The sequence below is a fragment of the Amblyomma mixtum genome, chromosome 3 (assembly GCF_055824585.1).
Source record: "Amblyomma mixtum isolate Tamu chromosome 3, ASM5582458v1, whole genome shotgun sequence".
Lineage (NCBI taxonomy): Eukaryota > Metazoa > Arthropoda > Arachnida > Ixodida > Ixodidae > Amblyomma > Amblyomma mixtum.
In genome coordinates, this window is record NC_143014.1 from 47,057,749 (window position 1) to 47,070,119 (window position 12,371).

A 12,371-nucleotide genomic window follows, 5' to 3' on the forward strand; every position below is an offset into this window, starting at 1 on the left:
CGAGCCCAAGTACTCGAGCTCGGTAGACGAGCGCCTTAAACACGGAGCCACCGTGGCGGGTCCGTAGTGGAAGGCTTTGTAATAATTTCGACCAACTGGTAAATTATAGGCTTTATTTCCGAACATTGCTACCGAGCCGGAGTTCTCGGGTTCGAATCCGGCCGCGGCGGCCACGTTTCGATGCAGGAGAAACGCAAAAGGCGTCCGTGTGCTGAGAGAGAGAGAAAAAAACTTTATTTACACAGGAATTCGGGGCACGGCCCAGGGTCCGCGCACGACCCCACTGCACTCAAGTGTTTATGTTCCGAAGGTCCATAACACTGGCAGCACGGCCGGTGGCGGTGGTCTGCACGGTCGGGTCCTCCGAGCGCAGCGGGGTCTCCCAGTCCTCCCAGGTCTTGAGGTTCTCTAGGTGTGTTGCTGAACGATGTCGAAATTATACCGGAAACCTCCATTACGGCAACTCTTTCTTTTTTTTTTGCTCCTACTTTCCGCCTTTCCCTTACGGCGTGGTTCGGTTGATCACCAAGATATACGAGACAGTTACTGCGTCCATTCCTTACCTGAAAAAAAAAAAAAAAATTAAAACGCCGCTGTTCTAAGAAACCTGGAAAGCGATAGTACATTTTTATTTTGCTTGCTTTTCAGCTCTTCTACATGGCAGCTGAATTTAAAAACTCAGGTATACTGTTGAACAGCAATTTATTGTGTCTAAGCGCTCGTATAGTTAAATGATGTAAATCGTACAGTTGAGCAGTTTTTACGCTCAGACTGGAACTACTCTGCTTGTTCAATACCAAGGGATGGAGGAGCGGTTTCCGCAGTCAGGTGCATTTCAATAGCGGTATAGGTTGGGTCACTTCGGCATCCTTCGGCATCCTGCTGGCGTTCGACTGCACGTTTAACGCACTACAGCTGAGAATTCTTTGCATTTATGCGCCTGCTCATTCTAATTTGGTAAACGCATTCTTTAAAGATTTAGATGTGTATTTTCTTGGAGGGCGTAATGTTGTGATGTTGGGCGATTTCAACTGCGTGCTCGATACGGTCGCCGATGTGCAAGGCCCTGGTAGGGGTAGGCCAGGCTGGAATGCGCGCGAGTTGCGCCGCCTAGTCAGCCATTTTATGCTCACGGACGCTTATGAGCTCCTCTATGGCAACGTCTTTGTGTGGACTTGGCGTCGCGGGTTATCGGCGAGTCGGTTAGACAGGGCGTATGTTCGGACGAGCCTTTCGCGGACAGTGTGTGCAGCCAATGTAATGATGCTACCATCCTCGCCGGTGCACATATCAGACCACCGCCCTTTTCTTCTATCGCTCGCGGTTCCGGCGGCTGCAGGATCTCCTCAGAGACCATGGCGGTTGGATGCACGCATCCTTCACGACGCCAGCACTAAAGAGGGGCTCACGCGCGTCTTGCGTTTTTCGGTTGTTGGGGCCGTGCATGGTGACTGGGACCGTCTGAAGGAGCAGTGGCGTCACCATTGCGCCGCATCTGGTCGAGCCCTTAGGGCTCGCGTGTCAGATGAGGTGCGCGTGGTGACGGCGAAGTTGCGTATTGCTCAACGCACCCCGTCGCCTTCGTTGCTTATGTGCGCATGGAAAGAGGGGCTTTCGGAGCACCTACAGCGCCTTTTACGTGCCTCCTCTTTGACAGCTTCTGCATGGCGTTGTCGACGCAGTCCAACTGCTCATCCCGAGGTACTTCGCTTTGCGCGTCAAGAGCTGTTGACCCCTCAAGGTGCCCCTGCCTTTACACCTACCGCAGGGGCTATGTCCCAACCCAGTGGCAGGAATTTCAGTGCGTTTTATAACCATTTCAGGAGTATTGCTCAGTCGCTCCTTCTACTTGATCGCAATGTAGTTTCCGCAAACCCAGTTTTAGCAGGCTTGCCTCAGGTTTCCACTGAACTCCATGACGGCCTTATGGCTCTGCCAACAACAAGGGAAATCAAGGAGGCGTTGGACTCCATGAAACGAGGCTCAGCACCTGGACCAGACGGCCTTCCTGTGGAGTTCTATTTACAATTCTGGGATATTGTAGGCCCCATTTTCTCGGAAGTGCTAAAATTATGCTTCACTCAGCAAGTTTTCCCTGAATCATTCAAAAGAGGCCGCATTGTCCTAATTCCTAAAAAGTCTCCTTTCTCGACATGTCCGGCAGATTGGCGCCCTATCACCCTACTAAATTCAGATTACAAAGTACTAGCAAAATTACTCGTTCGTCGTCTGCGGTCTCTCCTCCCGTTGCTTATTTCCTGCCACCAGGTTTGCTCCATCCCAGGCCGTGAAATACATAGTTTATCTTCTGTAACGCGAGACATCCTAACGTATACTTTACGGCGGCGCGCACAGGGTCTTCTTGTTTCCCTTGATCAAGAGAAGGCGTTCGACTTTTTAGAGCACGAGTATATTTACGGGACGCTGGATGCTTTCGGTTTCCCAGCTTCTTTCGTGCTTCTCATTAAAGAGATGTACAGAGATATTTCAAGCACTATGTTCCTCGATGGCCGGGAAAGTACCGCGTTTGATGTTCGCCGTGGCGTCCGTCAAGGTTGTCCGCTCTCCCCCATTTTGTTTGTCTTAGCATTAGAGCCTTTCCTCTTGGCAGTGAATCGCCACTCCCTTATTAGAGGTCTGGCTTTGCCAGGGAGCGAAGCGGTACGCGTCACTGCTTATGCAGATGACATCACTCTGTACTTAGCTGATGAACGCAGCTTGCTTGAAACTCTAAATGTTTTTCGTGAGTACGCCTCCTTGTCTGGAGCTGCTCTTAATTACTCGAAGAGTTGTTACTTTTTTGTGGGGTCTACCCAGACTCGTATTTCATCTGCAATACCTTTGCAGTGGTGCGCGCAGATGCGCATTTTAGGTGTGACCTACGACTGTGCTGGAATATGGGATGGTGTGTGGTCTTCGGTCGTCAACGACATTACAGCTCGTGTGCGAAGGGCGCAGACATTCGACCTGCCTCTGCTTGAGAGGCGCTACCTGGTTCAGTCAGTCATTCTCGGTGCCTTCTGGTACCTTTGCTATACTGTTAAACCACCCCTCCGTGTCATAAGGCGGGTGCAGACTACAGTTTTTTCTTTTTTTTGGTCAGGCGGTACCGAGCTTGTGGCTCGTGCTGTTCTTGGACAACCACGGGAGAGAGGAGGTTTTGCCTCTCCAAATTTGTCTGTTACGTCCTCGCTGTTAGCTTTAAAGTGTATTTTGCGTATCCTGCTAGGAAACGCGTCTCCGGCGCGAACCCTGACTCGGTACTTTTTGGGCCCTTCTTTGCGCTTTTTGGATCCCGCGGCCCCTGTTAATCATGGACCTCAGTCAGAGCAACCTTCCGCTTTCTATGCCTCGTCAGTGGCCTTTTACAGGCATGTAACAGCAGTAGCACCTGATGTCAACATCGTCGCAGACCGTGTGGTGGACATTATGGGCTCGCTATTGTTGCCTGTTGTGCCGGCGGCTCGGCGCTCACTTATGCGCCGCGTTCAGTGGGCGCGCTTAGCGTCGACACCTCTCCCAGACCATCTACGCGACTTTGTCTGGAAACTTGGCTGGGCAGTGCTCCCTACCTGTGATCGGTTAGAGCGAGGGGGTGTTTTACGCTCCAGTATCTGTCCGAATTGCCCACTCCCGGAATCTAATCGCCACGCTACAGTCACCTGCGTGGTAGCGCGTGTCTTTTGGCGCGCGGTTCATGCGGGATTCCGTGGGCAGGGCATTTCGTACTTCGTCTCCCGCGGCCGATTCCCCAGCGGCCGTTTTGCTCGCCTTTTTATTGTTGCGGGTCTTTTTAGTTTATGGCGCAGTCGATGCGCCGCGGTCGCTGGTGGCTTTCGACGCCGCGCTGTGTGGCCGATTCTCGGCCGTCTCCGACGGGAGCTCATCAGTTTTTTGTCCGAGGAACTCTTTTTCTTGGGCGAGGAAGAGTTCCTCCGGCAATGGTCATGCCCATTCATTTCTGTGAATAATAGTCGTCTTGTCCTGGTTTTTAGGCCAAACTGGCGCTAAGGTGTCTTTTTAAATATTTCAATGTCAAATTATTGCCTTTTCACCCTTGTGTCAATAGGTATTCTATTCTGTTTTACATCGCCCACGAGCAATTCATATTAGTTAGAGATGTTTATGGTAGCTGTTTAATTGGCTCGCCTTACATGCTTATTGTCATGTGTTCTTGAAAATGTCACTGTACCTGGTAACCTTGGCATGTGTACATATGTAAATAAAATTTTTTCTAAAGAGTTTTGTACGTTAACGCCGAATACATGTTGTCGGCGTCAATAATTATTAAAAAGAAAAGAAAGCCTCTTACGAGCGAGCCGGTGGGGGGGGGGGGGGGGGGGGGGCTCTTTCACCAGACGTCTCCTTGCGGCTCAGTGATCCCGCGCCAAGTGATTCGGGCAAGCTGCAGTGGGTTGGCCACAAGGCTTTTGCCAAACACACTTTAGAATTTCCAAAGTGTCTTCGGTATTTTTTTGAGGAAAGGAAATGCGCAGTATCTGTCTCCCACAGCTGCGAAACCAATAGAGCGGGGCTTGGAAAGCAGAGGCTACAATTTGTAAATTGGTTTTTAAGGAAAGGAAATGCGCAGTATCTGTCTCACACATCTCAGTGGGCACCTGAACCAGAGGGAAGGTGTATAATTGCCCTCTTGGAACAGTTGGCATTGACAACTTGTGCCAGAAATGCTCTGCAGGGTGGGTGAGGGCTTTAATGTAGATATAAAGACGAGCGGGAATTTCTTACCGCTTATGGGGGAGAACATCCCATTGCTCTCGTAACGGTTCCCACAGCTGTGACAACCTCTCGAAACACTTGCACAGACCTCGTCTTTCAGAAGCAGGCATTGATGCAGCAAGTTGAGCATATATCCATCTATTTCTCCGTCCACAAAGCTTCTTTCATGACAATCAAGAAGTCTTAGTGGAGTGTTTCTTCAAGAAGGAATATTTGTGAAAATTAACAAGTTGTCTGTAATTGTACATACATGTTCTTGTCGAATTCTTTGATCTATCGAAAAGCTGAAGCAGCTGATGAGCTGTGCTGATATTTCGCATTAGGAAGTAACATAATCGCCGGCAATTTTTTAAATTTCTCTATCAAGGGTCGGTTCAGGTGTCGACTGAGAAGCATGACAGTTATTTTGCCTTTCCTTCACGCAAAAGCATTTTAGTGTCACAGAGCGAGGCGCCACGGTCACTGAAAATTCGGCAAAATGACGGGAAATATCTTGGCAGCTCTATTTCCAAGCATCTAACCATCAAACTGACAGCCGGCAGCCATTTTCAAATGAAGGTGTTTTTGACGATTTTGACGTCTCGCTTGCGAACCACGAACACAACTGACCCGTCAGTATGACGACCTCATGTGTTCTGATATTACAGTATGACGTCTTTTCATCATAGAGTGTGGCGTCTTTTAAACATCTTTTTGTCAATCTGAAATACATTTAGGTCGTCGATATGACGGCCTGAGGTCTTTTCATGCACAGTGTGGCATCAACTCGGGACAACAGACACCGGAGTAAAGTTTTGCTTCATCTTGCAAACGATTTTTTACACATTAGAATAAATAGAACAACGCATGGCGATCCATATGTATACATATAACTGCAATTTAAAAGTTCATTTCTTGATGTAATTCAGTTTCATCAGCCAAATTATTTCTGTGGCATGTATTTGGTTTTAACGCCACATGAGGCATGAATCACACTACACTATAAAGGCAGACGAATAGTTTTCATTCCCAAAGGTATGACAACAAATGATGTTTTAGTAGCTACATTATTTTTTCATGCCTCACGTGACCTAAACACCTTCTACATATCATAGCAATCAATTGCCTGATGAAATCAAAACAGTAACATTTGAATTATAAACGATTTAGCTGTCGTAGCTGAATATCATGTGGTGGTCAACTTATTGTAATGTTTTACACATTATAAAGATGAAAACACGCAAGAAAAATTTGACTATCCTTCAAGTTTTCATTATCAATCTCAAACACATTTGGGTTAATACGACAGCCTGATATCTTTTCTGTGCGGTCCATCTATAATTTTGTACAGTTACGGTCCATATTTGTGTGTTACTAAGGGCCTAAGCAAGGTCAAGCTGGTATTCATCGTTCATGAAATGATTTCAGCTGTTGTTTCTGTCGGTTATTTTGATTTTATCTTGCTCCTTGATCAATGGTTACTCATAAGTGCTTTGTAAGTTGCCGAAATACAAAAAGAAGCGTGAAACTTGCAGCTCCCTGCGTTGCCTTAGGTGCTTCCTCCCAAGAACATCCATAGACCCTGGCATCTGAAAAACAGAACATAATATAGACATATTATAGAGCCAGATTAGATACAAGGATGATACATGAAGAATATAAACAAAATTGCAACATATGAAGGCACGAGATAAGGGCCACACCAAAACAAAAAAATGAGAAGGATCAATTTTGTTGCCATAATTATATACTTGTAAATGAAAATCAAAATATATTTCTCTTCTCTATAAAAGGGAGATAACACATCTGTCAAACTTCCATTTATGAACTGTGCAGCATTTTAACTGTCATGCACGACATAATGAATTTTAGCCCGTCTCTCGCTACGTGGCGTGCAAAGAGTGGGCTTTGTCAAGCTGCAACGACAGCCCACTGCTGAACTCTATCGCACCTCGCGGAAAATTTTACACTCTCAGTTCGAAAGGTGCACTGTCCTGTTCCCTTATTCCATCATTCTTTTGTCGATGTAGCCATTCAGGCTGCATCCACGGGGTTACTTCTACATTTATCACCTGAAAGCAACATAGTCACTGTTCTTTAATTTGTCAATTGAATTATCATGCACTATCCTGAGGGAAAAAGAAAAAAAATGCTTAAACTTGTCCTTATTTTCGGAAACTTCAGATATGATATGGTTGCTTCGAAGAAGGTACACACCAGATTTCCTTAAGGCAAAGCTTTGGTCAGCAAGAATGACATATAAACCAATTTAGGCAGTCTTAAGAAGGCAGGTGTGGAAGTGGAAGGCATTAGAACCACCTCATACAACTACACAACTCTTGCAGATCACTGCATCACTCTCGAGGAAAGCAATTATGACCATCACAAGGTGTAGAACATATGTACTGATGAGTTATACTTTACTTTCTTTATTACATTGCATTACATCCCATTACATTTTTGTCATCTACGCAAGATGACAAATATATATTCAAGTTAAATAATAATAACAGGTATTTTCTGCAGTATGCAGTTACTACACAGCTTTGCAGATTTTTTCCAGTGCTTCAGACCACTGCGAAATATCTAATCCTAGCATGGCTTGACTTTCCTTTCAATTAATACCATATCTCATACATTCCCTAGAGTTCAGTAAACGAGAGTATTAGATCTCACATTATGAAATTTGGTGTCTTAGGTTCTGCAAAATGAATAAAAAGGAAAGACAGCTGCCTTATGCTGGACCGCTCATTCTTTCTGATTAAAAATGCTGCAAGCAGTTCTCGCTCATGCCTGGACTTCCCCTAGCTAGTGATGCTCGTGCGGTGAAACAGACGCAAACATTTGCTGCAGTCCTTCAACTGCAACGCAAGGTTGCTCCCTGTGCCCGCACGCAATGTGTTTCCTGAGGCGTGCATTCAAGCATTGCCCAGTCTGCTCGATGTCTACTTCCCACAGCACATGAGGATGGAATACACAGCTCCCACTCAACATTTTGTGAACTTCGTTTGGTGGTTGGTCTTGCAGCCTTGTTATCTTTCGCAGCCAAAGATGCGGCCGCAAAGACCAGACAGCTCATGAATGGCTGAAAACACCAAGCTGACACCAAATTTTTCTAACACTCTTTTTCAGCCCATGGAAAATGTTATGGAAGTACGTGGTCACCTCAATATTTCTTGTCCCATACTTCCATAAAATTTCCCAGGGGTTGAAAACAGTGTCAGAAAATTTTGCTATCAACTTGGTGTTTTCAGCCACCTATAAGCTATCTGGTCTTTGCACGCGCATCTCCGACTGTGAAAGACAACAAGCTTGCAAGACCAACCACCAAATCAAGTTCGCAATGTGTGCAATGCAAGTTGTGTATTCGATCTCCACGTCCAGTGGGAAAGTATACATCAGGCAGCTGGACAATGCCTGAGTGAATGTTTCAGAGAACACGGCAACAAGTTGCAAGCAGGCGCAGGTACCAACCTTGCTTTGTACGTGAAGGACTGTAGCAAATGGCCGCCTCTCTTTCACTGCATGATCATTACTAGTAGGGGGAAGTCCAGGCATGAGTAAGAACTGCTTTAAGCACTTTTAATAAATTATAAAAAAATATGAGTGGTCCTGCACAAGCAACCTGTCTGTCCTTATCACAAAGACTTAGTGGTGCTTTTTATCGGCAAATCTGGCAATAGTGTGTGTGTTCTGTCTCATCGACTTGTGTGTCAGTATTCGCTGGTTTCTTGCTGGAACACAAACTAAAATGTAACGAATTTGGTATGCACCGTAAGCGATGGTGCATCATATGATTACCCCATCTTGCTGTGCTAAGAGCTGCCAAGTTATCAGATTACTGACTAGTGCATAAACCAGAAATACTGAAGGAAAACATTTCAGTCCCGCATCTTGTATTGAGGAACTCTATATGAACCCACATAAGCAAGAAAGCTGACCAGAGGTCAGGTTACCTTTATTGTTCCCGGAAACAGTACTCGATTTTGAGTAACGCATATTATTTGAATGAATTTTTAACTGGTCCTGAACTTCCAACCTTTATCGAAAGGATCTTTCCTATTATTTAATACTCATTTACCTCTGCAAACGTGCTGCAGTGAGAAGACAGCCAGGTGGATAACAGGTCTTGAAAACAAGAAAGGCTCCATGAAGGGTTCCCACTGCCTTGCCCAGACTGGTTGTGCAGATGCTCTCTCCTCTCTGTCGACTGCAACGGTGACTAGGTGGATGTCGCCCAAGCTTGAGCCTGCATGGGAACCAAATTACAAGCCCGTAATACTACTGAGTGAAAAGATTTTATTTATTTTTATTTATTTATTGAACCTCACAGGCCCGAACGGGCATTGTGTGAGGGGGGTTACAGTATCAAAAAGGATTTCAGCAACAAGAGGCAAACACTGGGTATATAAGTATCAAAACAGAACATAATTCACAAGAACTAACATAAAACTAAATCGTACCTACACAGCGCAATACTTGCAGGTGCATACATGCATATACACAGAAAAATAAGGCTAACATGGTAACACATGTACGTTGTACAAAATAACACATGTACTTAGCGCTAGCAGTATAAGTTTAACACATGTTCACGGAATGACACAGGGTTAGGTAACGATGCAATTGCATCAGGAAGATCATTCCAGAGTGAAATGGCACGAGGAAGTGCAGATGAATTGAACGCTTTTGTACGGCCGAAAATGCGAGAAAAACTAAGATGATTATGCAAGCGTCGAGACGTGCGCAGTGGATTGCTGAGTGGCAGAGGTGATGGTCTATCTGTGTACACGTACTTGTGTATCAAACATAGAAGCGCGACTTGGCGGCGTTTTTCTAAGGGCGGGAGATCATGTTCTTTTTTCATTTCAGACACACTTGATTGGCGGGCATAATTGTTAGAAATAAATATGGCAGATCTGTTTTGTATCAATTCTAATTTTAAGTTCAGATAGTTTTGATGTGGTGACCATAACGGAGATGCATATTCAAGCTGGGGGCGAACGTAAGTCACGTAAGCTAACTTGCGAACATGCGCAGGCGCATTTTTTAGGTTGCGGCGGAGATAACCAAGGGAGCGAGATGCTTTAGCCCAGATGGAAGTGATATGCTCGGTCCATGAGAGGTGCGGTGATAAAAGAATGCCTAGGTATTTATACGAGGTAGTCTGAGCCACAGGCACGTTGCTCAGGAAGTAGCAGAACTCGGAATTGGAACGTTTACGGCTGAAAGTCATTGTTTTACATTTGGAGGAATTGAGCGACATGAGCCACTTTTCACACCACTTAGAAATAATATTAAGGTCCTGCTGAAGAAGGTGATGGTCATTAGTCGATTTTATCTCACGGTAAATTATACAATCATCAGCAAACAAGCGCACAACAGATGATATGTTAGTTGGTAGATCATTAATATAGATAAGGAACAACAAAGGACCAAGAACACTGCCCTGAGGAACACCAGAAGTAACGGAAGAAGACGGCAAAGAATAGCTATTAACAAAGGTAAACTGTTCGCGAAAAGAAAGGAAGTTACGGAGCCATGATAAAGTTAGGGAATCAAGACGAAGTCCTGACAACTTGGAGATTAGACGGCAGTGGGCTACACGGTCAAACGCCTTCGAAAAATCAAGAAAGATGCAGTCTGTTTGTTCATTTTTATCCATATTAAAATTTAGATCAGTTGTTAGCTCGAGCAGTTGAGTGTCACACGAATAACCTTTTCTGAAGCCGTGCTGGTTGTGAAAGAAAAAGTTATTGGACTCAAGGTGGCGACGAACATTAGAAGAAACAACATGCTCAAGTAGTTTACAACATATACATGTGAGCGATATTGGTCTGTAACTGTCAGGAGAATTTCTATTACCGTTTTTAAAAACTGGAATGACTTTTGCCATTTTCCACTCTGCAGGGAGTTGACCTGTCTCTAGTGATTGCTGGAATATACGACATAATAGTTCGCTAGAAATCGGCTTAGTATTTTTGAGTACCTTGGAATTAATATTATGTAGTGTAATTTCAAGAGTCTCTCAGACTACGCATACGGAGAGCTTGGCACCGTAGGCATAGCATAACAAATTATACTCGGTTCAGATGGTATAAATGGCAAAAGCGTGCTCGAGATGTCCTCGCGAAGACGGAGGGAGAGGCGAACGCCCCTACTGCAGGTAGAAGCAGTACGGCAGTGAACACGCGAGCTCATCGCGATGCAGGCCAATCGACCCCCTGCGGCTGTTCTAAAAACTAGGCAGGCCACGTCTTGAGCAAGACGATGCGTACGTGCTGCTTTTGGAACAGCGATAATTTTTTTAGAACGATGAGGTCGATTTAATTCAAAAGCGGAATACGAACCGATTAAGGAGCATTTTGGGGGGCATAGCTGTAAAACCGCGTCTTAATGCAGACCAAACGAAAGCACGACAGTGCGCGATTGCCTTGCATTCCAACGTGCTCGCGTGTTCCCTTCACATGTGTGTACAAGCATACAAGGCCACCTCTCTCGTTAGGAAGGAGCAGGCTCATAAGGAACACACAGAAGAAAGTTTGCAGTGATGGCAACCAGGAAAGCGGGCGAGCACATTGCGAAACGAATCTACGACGGGCCCAAGGCCGCCGCCGCTGCGGTGTGCACCCCACGGCGGCTCGAACGAGACACTCCGCGCTTGAGTCATACACCACGTACCGAAAGGAAAATGTAAGCAAACATATAGTAAACATGCAGTACACCTACCGTAATCAGGCGCTGTTGGTTTGTGACTGCAACCGCTTCCATGAATCCGACGAAAATAGCGCGCAGCGCCCCTGTTTAGAGGAGCGGGAGTCAGGCCACGGCCGTGGCTATGCGCCGCGCAAGGCAACGGCGTGAGATGGGGCCCCGTTTTTACACAGATGGTATGACGTCACGCAGCGAGGTCACGCGAAAGGTCAAGCGCGGCTATGCGGCCGCGGCACGGCACGGGCTGAGGTGGTAGCGAAAGTAGTGTTGCTTCGCAATAAAAAAATATGACGCGAGAACGCGAAAAAAACACCCACAAAAAGACCACGCCAAGACCACAGGAGAGGCCAAGAAACACTTCGCACTACACGTTCGTGCGGCGCCAAAAGCTACTGCATCGCGATAGGTCAACGGTCGTATGACGTTCGCAAACAGCAGCTAATCAGAGGGCCGAGCATTTTGTTTATTTTTTTTTTCACTCGACTTTGCTCTACCCTCTCCCGCTGATTCGCGCTGAAAACAGCGTCTTCTCCGAATGGCGCTGGTGGCTCAGTGGTAAGGTGCCCGTCTACCGAGCCGGAGTTCCCGGGTTCGAATCCAACCGCGGCGGCAGAGTTTCGGTGGAGGCGAAACGCAAGAGGCGCCCGTGTGCTGTGCGATGTCAGTGGACGTTAAACATCGCCAGGTGGTCGAAATTCTTCTTTTGACCTCCTAGGCACCTCTTTCTTTCACCCCCACCTTCCTCCCTTCCCTTACGGCGCGGTTCGGGTGTTCACCAAGTTATGCGAGAGAGTTACTACGCCATTTCCTTTCCTCAAAAACCAATTCAGCAATTTTGCCGTCAAAGTGACGGCTAGTTTTTACGGTGTGGCTCAAGGGTTAATGCGCTCGACTACAGAACCGGAGTACACAGGTTCGAAACCAACCGCGCCGGCCACGTT

The 12,371-nt window shown here is 46.3% G+C and overlaps 1 long non-coding RNA gene across 1 annotated transcript; it reads right to left on the reverse strand.

Moving 5' to 3' along the window:
* Positions 1-6,181: 6,181 nt before the first annotated feature.
* LOC149350048 (uncharacterized) lies at positions 6,182-11,573 on the reverse strand. The gene is made up of 3 exons (XR_016289434.1): positions 11,446-11,573; positions 8,798-8,965; positions 6,182-6,305 (listed from the first exon to the last, which is right to left on the reverse strand). It is a non-coding gene; the product is annotated as an uncharacterized LOC149350048 (long non-coding RNA).
* Positions 11,574-12,371: the final 798 nt, after the last annotated feature.